Raw genomic sequence first — 17,755 nt, 5'->3', positions numbered from 1 at the left:
CGCGGGCTTCGCGGGCGGGAAGCTGCCGCGGCTCCCGCCATTCGCGCCCGGCCAAGACCTCACCTTTAATCATCTCCCCAGATCTAATGGGATTTCTCTGCTGCAATTCATCACGCCACCCACTCCCCGCATACACGCGCTCACCCGCGCGCTACCTCGCCACACTCTAGGCGTCTCAGGGCGCCGGGGCGCGTGGCGGGGGGCGCAGGGCAGTGAGTCGGGACGGTCCAGCTGGCGACCCGCAGTCCCGCTTCCCCTGCCGCCCGCCAAACTTCGCTCGACTTTGCCGCCGGTTTCGGGGCCTCTCGTGTTCTTACTGCGGGGAGACTGGGCCGGATGGCTGCCGGACCCGGGGTTGGGACCTCCCTCACCTCCCCATGCCTTGGCGCTGCCACGCCAGAGTCGGGACCTAGAGCACAATTTTAGAGAGAAACTCCGAGGGCCTGGGCCCCCTATCTAGCTCCTAGCTCTGCCCTGGGCTGCAGCAGCGGAGATCCTGGGATAGAGACTCTGTCCTCCCCAAAGTCTTTTCCCTGTACACACACATACACACACACACAGACACACACACGCATACACACACCACTGCCCCGAGCTCTGCCTTCCTGGCTGGCCCCGATCCACTCCCCACCTGCGCGGCAGATTTATCTCTGGAGGACCTGTTCCCCACACCCTGAGAATCCCCACGCCCCCTCTAGGAGTCTGGTCCCCAACTTCATCGGTCTGGAGTAGAGGGAAGCTTGGCAATGGTGTGAGTGGCAAGGGAGTGTTGGGGAGAGGATAGGGGTTCCGTGCCTCTGGGAAGAGTCTTGTCTGGACCTGCCTCCCGGCTCAAACAAGCTCTCATGGAAGCTACTGGCACCCACGTCCTTCTCCCGCTGCAGCCAGTCGGCTGGTAGGGTCGTCGGCAGAACCGCACTTGGAGTTGAGACCTGCCGTCCCTTGCCATATGGTTTGAAGCGTCTGATGTGGAGAAGTGTGAGGGTGGGAGTTTTCCCGCTCCATCTTTTCAGGCCGCTGCCGAGGTCAGGGCAGCGTGGCCAGGGACAGGCTGGGCCGCTGGATGGCAATTTTCTTCATCCAGGAAGAAAAACTGCGGCCCCAGAGGCGCAGAAGCCTTTTTCTGAGCCTGTAGCTCCACTTGCACACAGCCCAGTGTCCTCGCCCCACCACCCGTCTGCCCACACTGGGTCTCCAGCAGTGCCCAGAACTTGAAACCGTGTGCTCACTTTTGGGGAGAGGGAAAGAGTCCTGCAAGCCCCACCCCAGGGACGGAAACCAGGGAGGGGAAGCATGAATCCCTGCCTAGCTGCCTGAGAATGTCCCTAGGAATTCCGAACCTATCTTGGATCCTGATGGGTCCTGGCGCTGGACAGCTCCCCTGGGGCGCAGGGCCCTGTCCCCTGGCACGTAGTCAAGGCCTTGGGTGTGAGTTTGTGAGTCTGAATGTGAGAGTAATCAGGGCCCTGCATGCCTAGAGGAGCCAGTCCCAGTGTGTCTGCACTTCAGGTGGTCCAAACCTTGAGGGTGAGGGGTCAGCAGTGAACAAGTGTGAGGACCGTGTGAGGCCACTAGTGTGTGGGTGCAGCCTCAGCCAGAGAGCTCCCTGAAGGACTAGAGTGAGACTATAGGAATCCAGAAGGAAGGCTGGTGTGACCAGGAGTCCAACCAGCCCTGACTGGGATATGGGTGTGGGTATTAGGAGGAGCCTGCTCACTCTGTGGCCTCAAGTCTGTGTGTCCCTGGGCAGTGTCCCTTCCCGACTATCAGGATCTCCAGTGCCCATGCGATATGTGAGGTAGGAGTCTGGCTGTTGGAAAAGACCTTTATTTTCACTCCCCAAGGGAGAAGAAGCAGCAGCCCTGAAGTGCCAAGCCTGAGGGTGAGAGGGCTGGGATGTCAGAGTTGGGTGACCAGAGGCTCCTCTCTCCTCAGCTGGGCTGGAGTTCCCAGACATTGGGATAGTGAGTCATCTCACTGGGGAGCAGCACATTTGGCCATCCCAGGGTCCCTGGGCACTTTAGCTTTGTGAAGGCAAGCCTAAAGGAGCAAAGGCCTTGGGCTATGAGCCTTTTCGGCCAGAAGATTGCATCCCTCAGCCTTTCGGCCCTGCCACCTCTCTGATGAGGCCCTCAGAGCTTTGCTCATAGGCGGGATGCAGGCTGCAGGATGTAACCAGGCATGGCCCAGATGCCTCGGGAGGCATGGTGTGCTGAGGCTGCGGAGGTAGGGTGAGATCGTGCTGGGCCTGGCCCAGCCTCACATGCTCAGTCCCCTATTCCCTTCTGCAGCCTCCGAGGCTCAATTGGCATCAGGCATCAGGGGCGCCTTGGGTCACGGGATATCTTCCCAAGCGGTGTGGGGTGCCTGGGTGATCCAGCCACAGTGAAGGAAGAAGGCGGTGTGGAAGGGGCTGCGTGTGCCGAGCCTGCTGTGTCAGTTTAATGATTTTTAATGAGCAATTACCTTTAGTCATTCTCCTAATTTCTGAATATCAATAAAGTTAATTAAACTCTGCATGTGTGAATGTGGCCTAGGGAGATTGTGAAGGTGGAAGCCACTGAGACTGGGGTAATGTTGGGTCTCGGGAATGGAGGCTGCCTCCATGGCTGTGTGACCTTGGACCTGCTGCTCCACCTCTCTGGGCTCCACTTGAGAATGTGGTGATAGAGGGGGCCTGGGGATGGCAAGTCTGGGTTGCTCACTCTGCCAAGAACTGCGGGATGATGTCTGGGAGGGAAGGTCCGGAGGAGAAAAGAGAGGAAGGACGACTTGGCTTCCAGGAGCTCCAGTGCTGCAAGGGTTAACAAACCAGGGCTGCCTTAACCTAAAATGGTAATTGCTGCTTCCTGCAGACTCCTTGGTAGGTGCTGGTTTCTAACAGCACATCCCTGAGTCTAGGGGCTGCTGCTGAAACCAATACTAGGTCCTGCTCCTTGTCCCCAGCCTGGCACTTCAGGATCAGGAAGTGGTACTGAGGACAATGCCCCATGGGAGACAGTCCAGATTCTGTTCAGAACCCCAGAGGTTGACATGGCAGGCAGCAGCACACCCCTGCCCACTGGCCCCAGGCTTCTGAGGAGGCTGGAGGTCCCAGAGACTGCCGTGGACAGGAGAAGCCTGAGCTGGCTTTTTGCTCCTCATAGGTCTAAGCTTGGCAGGCCCTGGCAGCCATCCCGGCCTCCTCAGCAGGGTGGCAGCTTAAAATGCCTTGGGGACACTGTGGGGCACTAATGGAGAGCAAGGAGACACAAGGGCTGGGCTTAATTAGAAACTGAGCTTCCATTCCCCACCAGTACTACCATGCCTGTCTAAATATGGGGGGCATATCAGAAAGCCTGCTTCCTTATCCCCTCCATCCATCCAGTTCCAGGCCCTCCAGCTTCCTGTGCTCCTTGTCCCCACCTATCCTAGCCCTATCAAGCCCCATCTGCCAGACTGGGATCAGCTCAGGAACGCTGTGCCCCCACCTGGGCAGAGCTGTCAGGGCTCAGTACTCTACCAACCCCATCCCTACCCCCATCAAAAAAAACAGAAGAAGAAGAAAGAGAGTACGGAAAAAGGCCTATTAGGCAAGGGTTACACTAGTGAAGGGACTTCTCAGTCCAGGTAGTTAAGAGCCCAGGCTCCCATGTGATCTCATGTATACCCCTGCCCTCTCTGGCTCTCCACTCTCTGAAGCCTTCAATGTAAGATTGCCATGCCTTATAGCACAGGAGAGCCTCAAAGTTCTTGTCAAGTCATGCAGATTTCTGGGTCCCCAGCTTACTGGCTTATTCTCAGGGAAGAGGAGCCAGGTTCTATATGGAAGAGGCTTCCGGAGGAGACTATGCTGCCAGCACTGGTCTGCAGCTGGGTGGTGGGAAGCAGGCACTAGGAGGTCTCCAAGACCAATTCCAACAGGAAGCAGCAATTCCAGGAAGCCAACCCACTCAGCCAGGCCAAAGGAGTTTTAGCTTCAGTTTTCCAAATTAGCCAAGTCAAATGAACAAAGTTCTCAACAGCTTCTGGGCTCTTATCAGCCTTTCTGCCTGAAATTCCTTTCCCCTCCTGGGCCAGTCTGGCTCACTGTACCTCATGCTTCAAGTATTAGCTTAGCTGGCACTTCTTGTAATTCTTCAGTACATATTTAAGGGGCGTCTACTATATGGTTCCTCAGGGGAGCCTCACCTGTCCTCCAGCCTGGGTCAGAGGACTCCTCTGTGCGCTCACCATCCCTTGGCTTCCCCCATCCAGGTCTCCGTCTTGCTGGGTCACAAGTCCCTGGTTGCTTGATGGTCCAGCAGCAAAACTAAACTCAGCAAAGATGATTCCAAGTCTGTTTTGTTCACCCGCTATGTCTTGGGGAAGCTCTAGAATTCCTGTTCGGGAGAAGTTTAGGGTCAGTTGCTTGGTTAGAAAGGCGAGGCGGGCCTATGGCAGCTGCGACCGAATCTTGAAGCTGAGTTTGCGTAGCAAGCACGCTATTTTTACATAGATTGTATGTTAGAATTTTTTCCTTTCCTAACGTTGGCCAATTATCCCAACTGTAAATTATAGCCTTTACTTCGTTTTTTCCTTCTGCAAATTAAGCTGTCACGCCATCAGCCTGAGGTGGCTCGGGGGAAGGGTGCTGACGGCCATTCTGAATGGGCTGAAGCCTCTCCCCAGTCACCCCTTAGTGCCACCACTCCTTGTGTCCCCAGTGGCACAGAGTCTAGCACATGGCAGACATTAAATACATGTTGAATAAATTCATGAGAGTTGCACAGGTGGACACTGGCAGAGGTAAAGCCCAGGCTTCCTGACCCCCTCCCATAACAGCCACCCTAAGCACCCACCCACTACCCCTAATTGCTGAGAGAGATGCCACATATGGACTTGGTTGGCACTGAGAGGTAAGGGAAGGATGAATCCATGTCATCTGGCTCCACAGCCCCCTTATCCATCTCCCAGCTTCAAACACTCTCACATAGCTTGCAGGGACCAACATGAATCTTTGGGAGCAGCTATGAGCCTACATGCCCTTTAATGGAGAGGTGGAGGCCTAAGAATCATCCAGAACCATAATAATTAAGATCCACAGCTCCTAAAAGAGCAGTCCCTGGGGTATATCTACCCATCCATCCATCCATCATTCATTCATTCATTCATTCATTCATTCCATAGACATATATTGAGGTGTGAGGCCTGCCCAGAATCCCTAGGGGCCCAGCCTTCACTGGTCAAGCCTTTCACGTGACTTTTCTATTTAGTACTGACAGTAAGAGATTAGTTGTTCCCATTTTACACATGGAAAAACTGAGTTTTGAAGAGATTAAGTTACTTACCCTGAGGCTGCACAGCCAATAAGTAGTAAAGCTACTCCAAACTGTCTGCCCATTTCACAAAACCCGGCTTCAGCTAGCACTGTGTCCACTTTCCTGGCATAGGGGAGAGTTTCACTACAGGCAGATGGGAACCCAGCAGAGTATCACTATCCAAATAATAATAATAGCAACAATAATAGCAAACATTTATTTGGTACCAACTACGTGCCAGGCACTGTACAAATTGCTTTGTATACATTAGCTCATTTAGTTCCCTTATCATCTCTATGAGATAGAAGTTATTACCTGTCTTTTATTAATCAAGTTGAAACCCATGTTGCCAGACCGACCCAAGACATAAACAGCCCCTCACTTTCTTCTAGCACATTTCTGGTGATGATAGGTGCTTCTCAGTCCTTAGTGGCAAAGGAACAAAACATCCTTTCCAACATTTGGAGGCCAGGAAAGAGCAAGGGGCTGGGAGTCAGGTTAACTATGGTCCCTGAACTGCTGGGCCAGAGCAGAGTGATATGGGGTGGCTCTTACTCTCCAATCCTTTGAGGGCTTTGTGAATGAGAGGACCAGTCACTCCTGTCCTGGCATCCTGGGCTTCCCTACCTCTCCCTTTCAGCTTCCACTAAGGCCCAGCCCCTAGGTGGGAAGGCCCAACCCTGCCCCAGCTTCCTTGCACCTGGCTACCTGCTGCCCAAACCGCCAGACGTGGGAGGGGAGGATCGATGCTGCAGCCGCAGGCAGAGTGTTGTTGGCCATTGATTGTTGGGATTTCTCCGCGGGTTCCAGAGCAAACAAACCTGCGGCTTCTCCAACAACAATCCACAAACCTGCCGATTCTCCAACAACAATCCCGGTCTCTGGGTCTCAGGCTGCAGAGCCTTCAGCCTTGCTGGCAGGCAGTCAGGCAGGAGGGAGGGGGTGGGGTGGGAAGCCCTGGCGGGGCCCATCTGGAACAAGGGGATCTGCCAGGAGATGAGCAGGGACTGAATGAAGGGGTCAGTGGGGAGATGCCGTGAGGATGCTAGGGTGAATCCTAGACCCTGTGCGTGCCTTGTTTCACTCATCCCCTACAGTTTTGCTCAGCCATTTTTTCATACCTGGACTGCCATCCTGGGTTCTTCTGCTTATTTCAATTCTCCCATCCCCTCTTTTCCTGATCACCCAGCCCAGATGGTTCTCTCTATTTCCCAAACACCAACAGAACTTAGCTTGTCCATCCTCCATCCATTCATCCATCCATTCTCCATTCAACAACCCTCTATTCAACACCTACCAGGTGCTTTGATCGGCAGGAATACAACATAATCCCTCCCCTTAAGGAACTCAGTTTAGAGTGGAGCTGCCTTTTTAATGAGCTTAGTTGTGACTAACTTTCCAGTTAGACTAGCAACCCTCTGATTTTAATAGAATGAGATACAGATGAAATGACAAACAGCATCTATATGATCCAACTACTCTGGCCTCCAGAAGGACAGGAGACTCCTGGCCAGGAACTGCTCAAGGCCTCAGTTTCTCATTTGTAGCAAAAGAGTTTGTCTCTGGGGTCCCTGGGCCAATCCATGATGGGTGCCTTTCATCAAAACCCTTCCTACCTCTGGCGGGTCAGGTGTGCCCCCGAAGAGCAGGTACAGGGCTTCTCCTGCCACTGGACAGCTCTGGCTGTTGGAGGACCCTCCTCTCAAGGGGTGGGGGTGCTTCTGGTTTCTTCCCAGTCACCACCCCCCTGATTTCCTTTGATCCTGATGCTGTTCCATTAAAGAGCTGGAACAAGGACAGGCATCATGAATTTATGGTGGTCAAAGAAGGAGGACACCCACGACTCGGATTCTGCAGCACCAAATTGCATGTGCTGCAGAATCTCTCCTCACCATGCCCTCCTTCCCATGCCCTCCCTCCCTATCCCTGGGTCCCCGGGGCCAGCCAGAACCTTGACACTGTGGCATCAACTTTGGCATCTCTCTCAGTCTCTCCATCCCCCCTCCCAACAGCCTCTTCTCTCTACCCTCAAGCCCCTCCCTCTAACTGGTCAAGAGTCTGGGAGGACAGAACTTGGGGTCACAGTGGAAAAATGCCTAAACCACTGAGTGCCCCCCATGCTCATGAGCATGCTGTTTTACCCCTCTTTGCTCATGGCTCCTTGTTAAAGACACCAAAGCGGACCCTTCTCCTCCCCACTTCCAGCCCCATCCCTCCTCCCTCCTCATAGCTTCTCCCTCCCTCCCTCCTTCCCTCCCTCCCTTCCTCCCAGCTCAGCAGCTGAGTCCCAACTCCTTTGTCCCCCAGGCAGCCACCTGCTGAGTGTCTGGCCTGGGTCCCACCAGCCAGCAGGTGCCTAAGGAGTCGCAGAGCCTGGGGTTGGGGGCAGGGTGGCATCAGGCAGTGTGGGGAGCCAAGTTCTGCTCAAGGAGGAGGGGGGAGTCTTAAAAGAAGAACATAAGAGGAAGAAACCTGGTCAGGGAGTCAGGACTGCAGGGTTTACACCCAGTGCTGGGTTTTGCTGGCTGGGTGACCTTGGGCCAGTTGTGTCACACCCCTATGCCTCAGTTTCCTTGAGAATTCATGATGCCTGTCCCTGCCCCACCTCTTTTGTGGAGCAGCATCAAGATCAAAGGAAATCAGGGTGGGGGGATGATTACTGGGAAGAAACCACAAGACCCCTTAAGAGGAGGCCCCTCAAACAGCCAGAGATGTCCATTACCAGGAGAGGCTGATTTGTCAGGTATCTCTGCAGGGGCTAAATCATACAACCCAGGAGTCCAGGGCTGGACCGCTGAGGCAGGGTGGGGGTGAGCACCAGTTGGTTCGGGTCTGTCCAAAAAGGTGAGACTAGCAATGCAGAGGGACCAAGGTCAGGGTGCTTCTGAGGCCTTCGCCCTGGCTTGCTGCTCTCATGGACATTGTCTTAGACATTGTTTATCTCTAGCAGAGACTCTGGTCCAGCAGCTGGCAGGCCCCCTCCTGTCATGAAGCCCTATTTTCTGGCTGGTTAGAGGAAAGGTAAGAGATGGAGTCAATTTTGTGGACCAAAGAGCCCCTGGCAAAAGGGGCATCTCTGGGCAAAGGTGTGAAGGTGGGATCAAACAAGGCAGGCATGAGAGCGGTCATCCATGCATTTACTTCTCTAGATCCCCGTGGCCCCCTTCCCTCACTTCCCACCCATCTCCTGGCAGAGCCCCAGTCCTGCCCTACTGGGTCCAATCACTTCTTTCCCATGCCTCCCTCTGCCTGCCAGCCAGGCTAGAAAGAGCCTGTTGCTCAGGTCAAGTGATGCCTCTGAGGCGACAGCCACTTGGTGTCCTAATTCTGGTCTGTGCTATAATTCTATCCCTGATGCTGCCTCTGGTGACCCCTGGTCCTTTCCTATCAGAGCCGCACACACAGGAGACTGAAAGAGACAAGGGAGATGGGCTTAGCCTCTCAACTCAAGGTGTCCACACAGCCAGCTCTGCAGGGTCCTTGGAGGTCAAAACAAGGTGGAGGCAAGGGACAGGCCTGAGAGGCTGGGGGCTGTGCAGCTGGGCCCATCTGGTGTTCCTGAGGTTCTGGGGAGAGGAAGCCCCAGATGTGCTGGTAGCCATGTCTACGTGCGTTTCTGCCTGGCTTGTTCACCTGTCCCTGAGTGTCTGTGTCCGTATATCCCTGCATGTCTGTGCCCTCTGTCCCTGCATCCTAGGACTGTGGCCTGAGTATAAGGTACAGCAGGCCCCAGCTCAGACTGGTCTCACTCCCTCCCTGCAGCCCATTCCAGTCTCTTCCTCCCCAATCTTAGGCTCCACTGACCCCTCAAGGAGACTCATAACTGGAGCTGCTGTTGCTATTTTTAGCAGCTCTGCACCCCTCCCCTCCCCTCCCCCACTCAGGTTTGCTGGGGAAGTGAAGGGCCAGGCCAGCCTCATGGGCTGGAGTGCTGGGCAGGCGGGGCCCCTTCCCCTCAGGCCCACAAGACCTTGGAGAACAAAAGGTGCCTGGGATACCCCACAGGTGCAGGGCCCACAGGCTGGGGCAGGTAAAGCTCATCCCACCTGCCTGGGGCTGCGAGAGGTCCCAGGCTGCCCTCCCTCTGCCCTGACAACCTCGCCAAATCCCTAAGGGCAGAGCCCAGGCCTCCAGTGACTCCTGCCTAGGCCATTTGGAAATAAGGCTGGAGTTTCTGCATCTCTCACACAGAGGCTGGGAGAGGCAGAAAGGAGCTCAAAGTGTCAGGATGTGGAGAGGAGGGAGGCACGCCTGGAGGAAGTGGCCCACCCAGGGACCTCCAGTACTGCCCTTGCACTCCCCAGCAGGGCTTCAGGCCCCTACTACAGCTCAACTCTGCCAAAAGACCACCATTAGAGCTCACTGCCTTCCACACCCTTGAGCCTTCACCCTGGGTCCCACCACCACCACTGCTACAGCTGCTCTGGAAACTCGCACCAGCTGGGAGAAGGTACGGTAGGACAGTTCAAGGGATCTGAACTGACAGACCAAGGAGGGAGCCCTCTGGTCGCAGGCCATCTTTGCTTTCAAAGTCTTTTGTTCCTGCATCTGTCCTTCTGTCTGTCTCTTGACCTTAGCAGGACAAGGATGCCCCAGGGTCTGCCTCCCAGGCCCAGCTAGACCACCTCCCACAGGTCACGTCAGCTCTCAGACCTTGTTTCTCCACCTGTGGGATGGGGAGGATTAATCAGATGGTAGATGATAGGGCAGCATGGAGTCCAGCACACAGCAGCTGCCCAGAAACCTTAGTGCTCTCTCCGGGCCCTCTTCTCACACTTCCATCCCCTACTCCTATTCCTCACTTCATGCACCCCTGCCACTACATACACGCACACACACAGAGACACACACACAAATATGCTCACACACCTACACACTTACACATGTGCACACACACAGACATACAAACACATACACACAGCCTAGCCCTCCAGATGCTCAGCAGAGGGAGATGAGGAGACAGGCTCCAGCGCACACAAAAGAAAAGTGGCAAGTTAGCTGGGCACGGTGGCTCACGCCTGTAATCCCAGCACTTTGGGAGGCCGAGGCGGGTGGATCACAAGGTCAGGAGATCGAGACCATCCTGGCTAACATGGTGAAACCCTGCCTCTACTAAAAAACACAAAAATTAGCCAGGCTCAGTGGCGAGCGACTGTAGTCCCAGAACTTTGGGAGGCTGAGGTGGGTGGATCATGAGGTCACCAAATCGAGACCATCCTGGCTAACACGGTGAAATCCCGTCTCTAATAAAAATACAAAAATTAACCAGGCGCGATGGCAGGCGCCTGTAATCCCAGCTACTCGGGAGGCTGAGGCAAGAGAATCGCTTGAACCTGGGCGGCAGAGGTTGCAGTGAGCCAAGATTATGCCACTGCACTCCAGCCTGGGCGACAGAGTGAGACTCCGTCTCAAAAAAGGAAAAAACAACAACAACAAAACAAAAAACAAAAGTCGGTAACCAAGTACTGTATGAAAAACTGGCCAGGCCCAGAGAGGCCAGGCAACCCCAAGCTCACATAGCCTGTCAGTGGCAGAGCTCCCTCCATGCTCAAGGCCTTCTAATAAGGCCTCACCAGGCTTCTCAGCTTCCACAGCTAAGAATAGACACGCTAGGGACCTCCAGGGTAGTGAGTGGCCAGAACTGACCTCAGCATCAGGGTAGCCCAGGGGTCTGGGCTCACGGCCCCTCCATCTACAGCCAAGCTGTCCAACTGCATCTCCTCCCAGAAGCAGCAGACAAAAGTAACCACAGGGCAAAGGTCACAAAGTCAGGGAGGTAACTTTGGTCCTGGTGCACAAAACAAGCCCCTTCGTCTGACCCAAAGGCCACAGAGGCTTGGGGCTGCCAGGCTGGTGATTCAGCTCAGAAGTGAACACAATGTGCTGGAACAGCCCCAGTGGTGTTGCCTTTTGAACCTCAGGACAGAGGCTGGGAGGGGGCAGTAGTCCAGAGATGCTGGCCAGAAGGAACCTGCTCTCCAGCCCTGGCATCTCATTGCCCTGTCTTGATGGGCTCCATGGCTAGGAAGGACTGTCTTTGGTGGGTATGTGGAGCCAGGCAGTAGGGCAAAGGATGGAGGGGATGCTATTCCTCCCTAGATCAACCCTTGTCGTCCAACTTTACCACTGCACTGGGCACAGCTGACCCTGGTACTGGCTCCAGGGAGAATGCAGTTCCTGCCTCCACATCCTTCCTTGTCCCAGCTGACAGTTCGAAGATTTTCCACTCAGAGAAATATGGCCTCTGCTGCTCATATGGTGGTGGTAGAAGTGTCTGGCACAGAGGGAGGGCTGTGAGCCGAGCACCCAGCTCAGGGCCACATACCTCTGCCCACTTGCTCCACACCCCTACCTTGGGGCCAGTGGGTAGCTCCTCATTCTCTGCCTGCTAACGTAGCAGGTAGGAGAAGGGGCCTGGGGCTAGCAGATGGACAGGAGGAGCTGATGGACAGAAACGCCTCCAGGGAGAGAACGAAGCCCAGTTCCCAGCTCCACCCTACCTAGGACTCTGCCCTGGCCACACTCCTGGGAGCTGGCATAAGCAGGGTGAAGTACAGCAGATTGATGATTTATCAGACTGGTGAGGGGGTGATGCCAAGACCATTCCTTCCATCCTACCCCAGGGGCTGGGGTCAACTCCTGCCCCTGCCTCAAGGTCAGTCCCTCACTCTCACCTAACCCCCACTCCAGGCCCCCAGCTCTGGTGCCACCCGCCCAGTCTGAGGATCTGTGGGCAGGCAGGGCTGGGGTCCCCAGGGCCAGCAGGCAGACAGGAGAGGGGAGCACAGGGCTGCAGGGGAAGGTGTAGAATGCAGCAGGTGACACAGGAGCAGAGGCCTCATTCGTCACCTCTCCAGCCCCCAACTCTGCAGTGGCAAGACCATATTAGATTGTAAATTGGAAAGCAGAGAACGTGGCAGTTAGCTAGGAGCTCCCTCTTCCCTGGGCCCCTGGTCACAGCCTCATGGGAGGGAGGGGACACTGGAGCAAAGAGGACTGGCCCAGCCACAGCCCTGACTAGTCTTTCCCTCCCCCACCTACCCAGAGTCTGAGACGCTGCCCAGGACAGACGGCCCTGGGGTGGGTCAGGTCAGGGCCCAAAGAGAGGGCAGAGTGAAAAGGAGGGGCACAACAGCCACCTTGGAGAGAAATATATCCCTTCTTTTGAGGAGTAGGGACTTTCTGGGCTTGGGGACTGCTTGAAGCCAGGTCCCAGGGTGTGGCATCCTTGGTCAGGGACACATGGTAGTGATTTGTGGCACAGGCATGTATTTGGACCTTCACATGCACATGCACTTGAACACACACACACACACACACACACACACACTCCAGGGCTCGTGCACACATGCTCACACAAAGCAGCAGCCAAGGCAGTAGACATTTTCGTCCCAGGCTATGGAACAGGCAGACTCAGCCAAGGCAGTAGACATTTTCGTCCCAGGCTATGGAACAGGCAGACTCAGTTCAAACTCTTTATTTGCCACTTTCCTCTGTGTGAACTAGGAGGATTCACTTTGCCTCTCAGCCTCAGTTTCTTCATAGGCCAAGCGTAAACTATTGATTCCAAGCACAAAGGGCTGCCACTCTAGGTGGAAGACAGCTCTTTGTGAAGTGCATGGCTGGCCCATAGTGGGTGCTCAGTAAATGCGAGTGCCTATCCTGTGCCCGAGGCCAGGCAGCTGCTCTGGGGTAGTAGCCAGGCCAGATACTCTGCCCTCCGTGCTGCTGGCCGGGCAGTGAGGCAGGGGCAAGCCAACAGAGCGCAGCAAACGTTCCCCTGGAACACACATGTGAGGGCAAAGCACGAGGCTAAGTGTTCCTGGCTGTCCTCCACCCATAAAATCCTCCTAAACTGGCTCTGCCTGAGCTTCCAGAATTGCCCATCATACATCCAACCCTCAGAGCACCAGTGCACGGCCAAGAAAGCAAACCTCATTGGTGGATGATAAGAATCCTCCCTGAGGAATGAGTGGCTGCTACACCCAGCTCCCCGAGGCCTTTCCAAAAAACCCAAAGAAGTCCAGGGCTCCTTGTCACATCTCCCTGCCAATCCCAAGTTGCAGTTTTCCTGGACCCAAAAGAAGGGGAGCAGACACCCTATCTTAACTCTTTTCCAGGAGTCCCACCCTGGATTCTTCCTCACTGAGAGGTGGTGAATACTGCAAGGGTGAGATACTCACTTTCCATTATGGTAGCCACTGACCACATGTGGCTATTTAAATATAAACTGGCCGGGCGCTGTGGCTAACACCTGTAATCCCAGCATTTTGGGAGGCTGAGGCAGGCAGATCACGAGGTCAGGAGTTTGAGACCAGCCTGACCAACATGATAAAACCCCATCTCTACTAAAAATACAAAAATTAGCCAGGCTTGGTGGTGCACAGCTGTAATCCCAGCTACCCAGGAGGCTGAGGCAGGAGAATCACATGAACCCGGGAGGCAGAGGTTGCAGTGAACCAAGATCATGCCACTGCATTCTAGCCTGGATGACAGAGCAAGATTCCATCTCAATAAATAAATAAATAAATAAAGGCTGGGAGCAGTGGCTCACGCCTGTAATCCCAGCATTTTGGGAAGCCAAACTCCTGAGGTCAGGAGTTTGAGATCAGCCTGGCCGACATGGTGAAACCTCATCCCTACTGAAAATACAAAAATTAGTTGGCCATGGTGGCACACGCCTGTAGTCCCAGCTACTTGGGAGGCTGAGGCAGGAAAATTGCTTGAACCCAGGAGGCAGAGGTTGTGGTGAGATGAGATCATGCCACTGCACTCTAGCCTGAGTGACAGAGTGAGATTGTCTCAAAAAAAAATTTTTTTTTAATAAACAAATAAATAAATGGGAGACCAGAGTTGTATTACTACTCAATTCAGCCTCCCTGAATATTTGGAGGCTAGGGTCTTGGTGGTTTTTTGGTTTTTTACTATTATTATTATTATTATTATTATTATTATTTGGAAGTCATCTTTCAAGCCTGAAGGAGGCTAGGCTTTTTTATAGCCGGTGGTCGGGGAATGGATGCTGCTGGCTGGTTGGGGATGAAATCATAGAGGTCTGGAAAATGGTCCTCCTATACTGAGTCCACTTCTGGGTAGGGGCCACAGGACCCAGGAGTCATGAGTCTTAAGCCAGGTGGAGCCATCTTGTCAACAGAAATGCAAAAGTCTTGCCAGTCACGGTGGCTCACACCTGTAATCCCAGCACTTTGGGAAGCTGAGGTGGGCAGACTGCTTCAGTTCAGGAGTTCTAGACCAGCCTAGGCAACATGGTGAAACCCCATCTCTATTAAAAATACAAAAACTGGTGGCACACGCCTGTAATCCCAGCTACTTAGGAGGCTGAAGTGGAAGAATCACCTGAGCCTGGGAGGTCAAGGCTGCAGCAAGCCAAGACCATGCCACTGTACTCCAGCCTGGGTGACAGAGTAAAGAAAAAAAGAAATGCAAAAGTCTAAAAAGACATCTCAACAAACCAATTGTAGGTTCTACAATAGTGATGTCATTTACAGGAGTAATGGGGAAAGCTGCAAATCTTGTGACTTCCAGAATAATGGCTGCTAATTGTTTAACTAAGCCTATATCTCAGCAGAATTCAGGTCCCTCTCATCCTCTAACCTGGTGGTCTTTCATTCTTTTTTTTCTTTTTTTTTTGTGTGGGTGGGGGATGGAGTTTCACTCTTGTCGCCCAGGATGGAGTGCAATGGTGCTATTTCAGCTCACTGCAACCTCCGCCTCCCAGATCCAAGTGATTCTCCTGCCTCAGCCTCCTGAGTAGCTGGGATTACAGGTGTGCACCACCACGCTCAGCTAACTTTTGTATGTTTAGTAGAAATGGGGTTTCACCATGTTGGCCAGGCTGGTCTCGAACTCCTGACCTCAGGTGATCCACCCACTTCGGATTCCCAAAGTGCTGGGGTTACAGGTGTGAGCCATCGCACCCAGCCTCTTTCATTAGTTTTTAAAAGGTGGTTTAGTTTTGGGAAAGACTATTATCATTTAAACTGCAAACTAAATTTCTCCCAAAGTTAGCTTGGCCCATACCCAGGAATGACCAAGGGCAGTCTGGAGGTTAATGGTAAGATGGAGTTCATTAGATCACATCTAAATTTCACTGTCATAATTTTCTCACCATTATAATTTTGGCAAAGGTGGTTTCAAGCCCAGTCTGGGCAACATAGCAAGACCCTCATCTCTAAAAATAAGATAAATAAATAAAAATATTTCCATCAACACAAAGTTCTATTGGACAGTGCTGCTCTAGGGCTAGACAACTCAGGTTTGAATCAGACACATCCAAACTGCTAATGCATTTCCCTGGGTCTCAGTGTCCTCATCTATAAAATGGGATAATAAAAGTTGCCATCTCATAAAGTTATTATGGGGATTAATTCTGGTAAAGCACTTAGAGTGTTGCTGGGCATGTGGTAAATGTATACTCAGTAAACAGCAGCATTCAATATTTTTATTTATAGAGCCCTTCGTGGTTCACTAGATCCAGCAATGTGAGAACTGGCAGGGACCCATTTTACTGATGAAAATATGGAAACTCAGGTTGTGGAAGTGGCCTGTGCTGTGGGGACCTGGCCTGTCAGGGGTGGGATGAGGACAGCATGGCCTGACTCCTAGCTGGTGCCCACTACCTCCACCCATGCTCCCTCCATGTGACAATGAGACCCCAACTCTGGAGATGCCAAAGCCCACAGTTACCCCTGTCCCCAACCAGGACAGCTCAGGAGGTAGTGGGCTCTCTGTCCCTGGAGGCAAGCCCACAGATAATAGACAGCTCCAAATTGGAGGGTTCACTCTTCCCAGTAGTTGGGCTAGATGTCCCAGCCCCAACCTGAGTCCCAACCCTGCCCCAAGTTTGCTGTGTGACCTGGGAAAACCCTCTGGACTTGGTTTCCTCTTGGCTAAGTGAGGGAGGGATGAGATGCTCACAAAGGCTACAAGGGCTCAGGTTCTGGGAACCAGCCACTGCCTTGCCTGGAGCCCGGCCAAGAGGAGGTGCCCCCATTCTCATTTGCAATCCAAATTCGACTGGACTGCAGGGGTTGACCAAGAAAGAGAGGGTGGTGAGAGGCTGTGATGGGGATGATCAGTGGCAGGGGAAGAGAGGGTAGTCTGGGGCAATGGGGACCCACCAGCTTGTGCCAGCAGACACTCCCCATCAACTGCCAGTTGGGGCTGTGATGGGGCACTGCCAAGGGCTGGCTGCCCATCTTCTCCCTGCAGGACCTGCTCCTGCCCACCCTGCTGGCCAAGGGCTAGGCACTTTGGGGAGCAGGGTGCCTTCTGAGTGTGCAGAGAGGCAGAATCAGGGCTTGGAAACAGTGTGCCCTGAGCCCAGCCTTCACTATGCCTAGCACCAGGGAGAGAAATGGGAAGAGAGATACCCACTGCTGGATCCTTGCCCAGGGGACACAAGCTGTTCATGTGTTAGGAACCCACCAGGAAGTGCCCCCAGGAGGTCAAGAGAAGGCACAGCCAAGGATGGCTCTCCAGAGGAGGATAGGAACTGACCTGTGAAGGATGGGGAGGGTTTGCAGAGGCAAAGGAGTAGAGAAGCCATGGCAAGGAGACAGAATCGCGTGAGCAAATGGAGCCAAAACGGGGAAGGCACCTGTTCTGGAAATGAGAAGGTCCTTTTGAGCGTATCTGTGTCCAACCCAGCAACTGCCCCTCCAGGACACGACCAGAACACCCTTCCCCATCATTCAAGCTGCAGGGCTCCTGGCATGAGTACCCTAGGATAGTGGTGTCCAGCTTGGTGGGGAGATAGGAGGCCCCAGGTGCTACAGCTGAAAGCCAGCAAGAGCAGTAGACAGCTGAGCTATGGAGCTGTCCAGCTTTGGGTTCCAGTCCCAGGCTCTGCCATCATTAGTTGCGTGACCTTGAACAAGTTACATAACCATTCCGGGCCCCAGTGTCTTCATCCCTTGGGATAATGTCTCAAACCTCCTGGAGCAAGGGGAGAATGAGAAATTAGGTATGAGGGCACTGAGTGCATGGTCAGCACACAGTGGGCACAGAGTAAGTGAATGACAGCTCTTGCCAGCCCCAGTTTCCTGGCTACAGACCACAGGAGACAGAATGTGTCCATTCTGGCTCGGCTATAGCTTCTGGGTGACCTTGGAGGAGCCACACCCCTGCTCAGGGCCTTAGTTTCCTCATCTGTCTCCGTGTCAATATAGGCAGATGGACAGCAGCAAACCTGCCTCAGGTGCTGGACACTGTGGGGGTAATTATTTCAGCAGCACATGGAATTGGAAGCCTCTAGAACTAGGCCTCAGATCCCAGCGGCCCTATATAGCCCTGCCAGCCTCTAGCTGGGGTCTCACAGTACAGAGGGCAGGGCTGGGCCCGTAGAACTGTACTGTAAGGATGGACTCTGGCTCTGGGGGGCCCAAACACCCTCAGCTCCCTCAGGTTCTTGGATAATAGGGGTCTGCAGGGACCAGGCCCTCACTAATCCCCTA

At 53.8% G+C, this 17,755-nt stretch overlaps 1 protein-coding gene across 2 annotated transcripts in view; it reads left to right on the top strand.

Moving 5' to 3' along the window:
* SEZ6 (seizure related 6 homolog (mouse)) overlaps positions 1–17,755 on the top strand; it is a 50,352-nt gene that overhangs the window by 779 nt on the left and 31,818 nt on the right. The window lies entirely within an intron of this gene.

This window comes from Colobus angolensis, unplaced genomic scaffold (assembly GCF_000951035.1).
Source record: "Colobus angolensis palliatus isolate OR3802 unplaced genomic scaffold, Cang.pa_1.0 Scaffold193, whole genome shotgun sequence".
Lineage (NCBI taxonomy): Eukaryota > Metazoa > Chordata > Mammalia > Primates > Cercopithecidae > Colobus > Colobus angolensis.
Note: the sequence above shows the minus strand (reverse complement) of the source record. Positions and strands in the feature narration are given on the sequence as shown.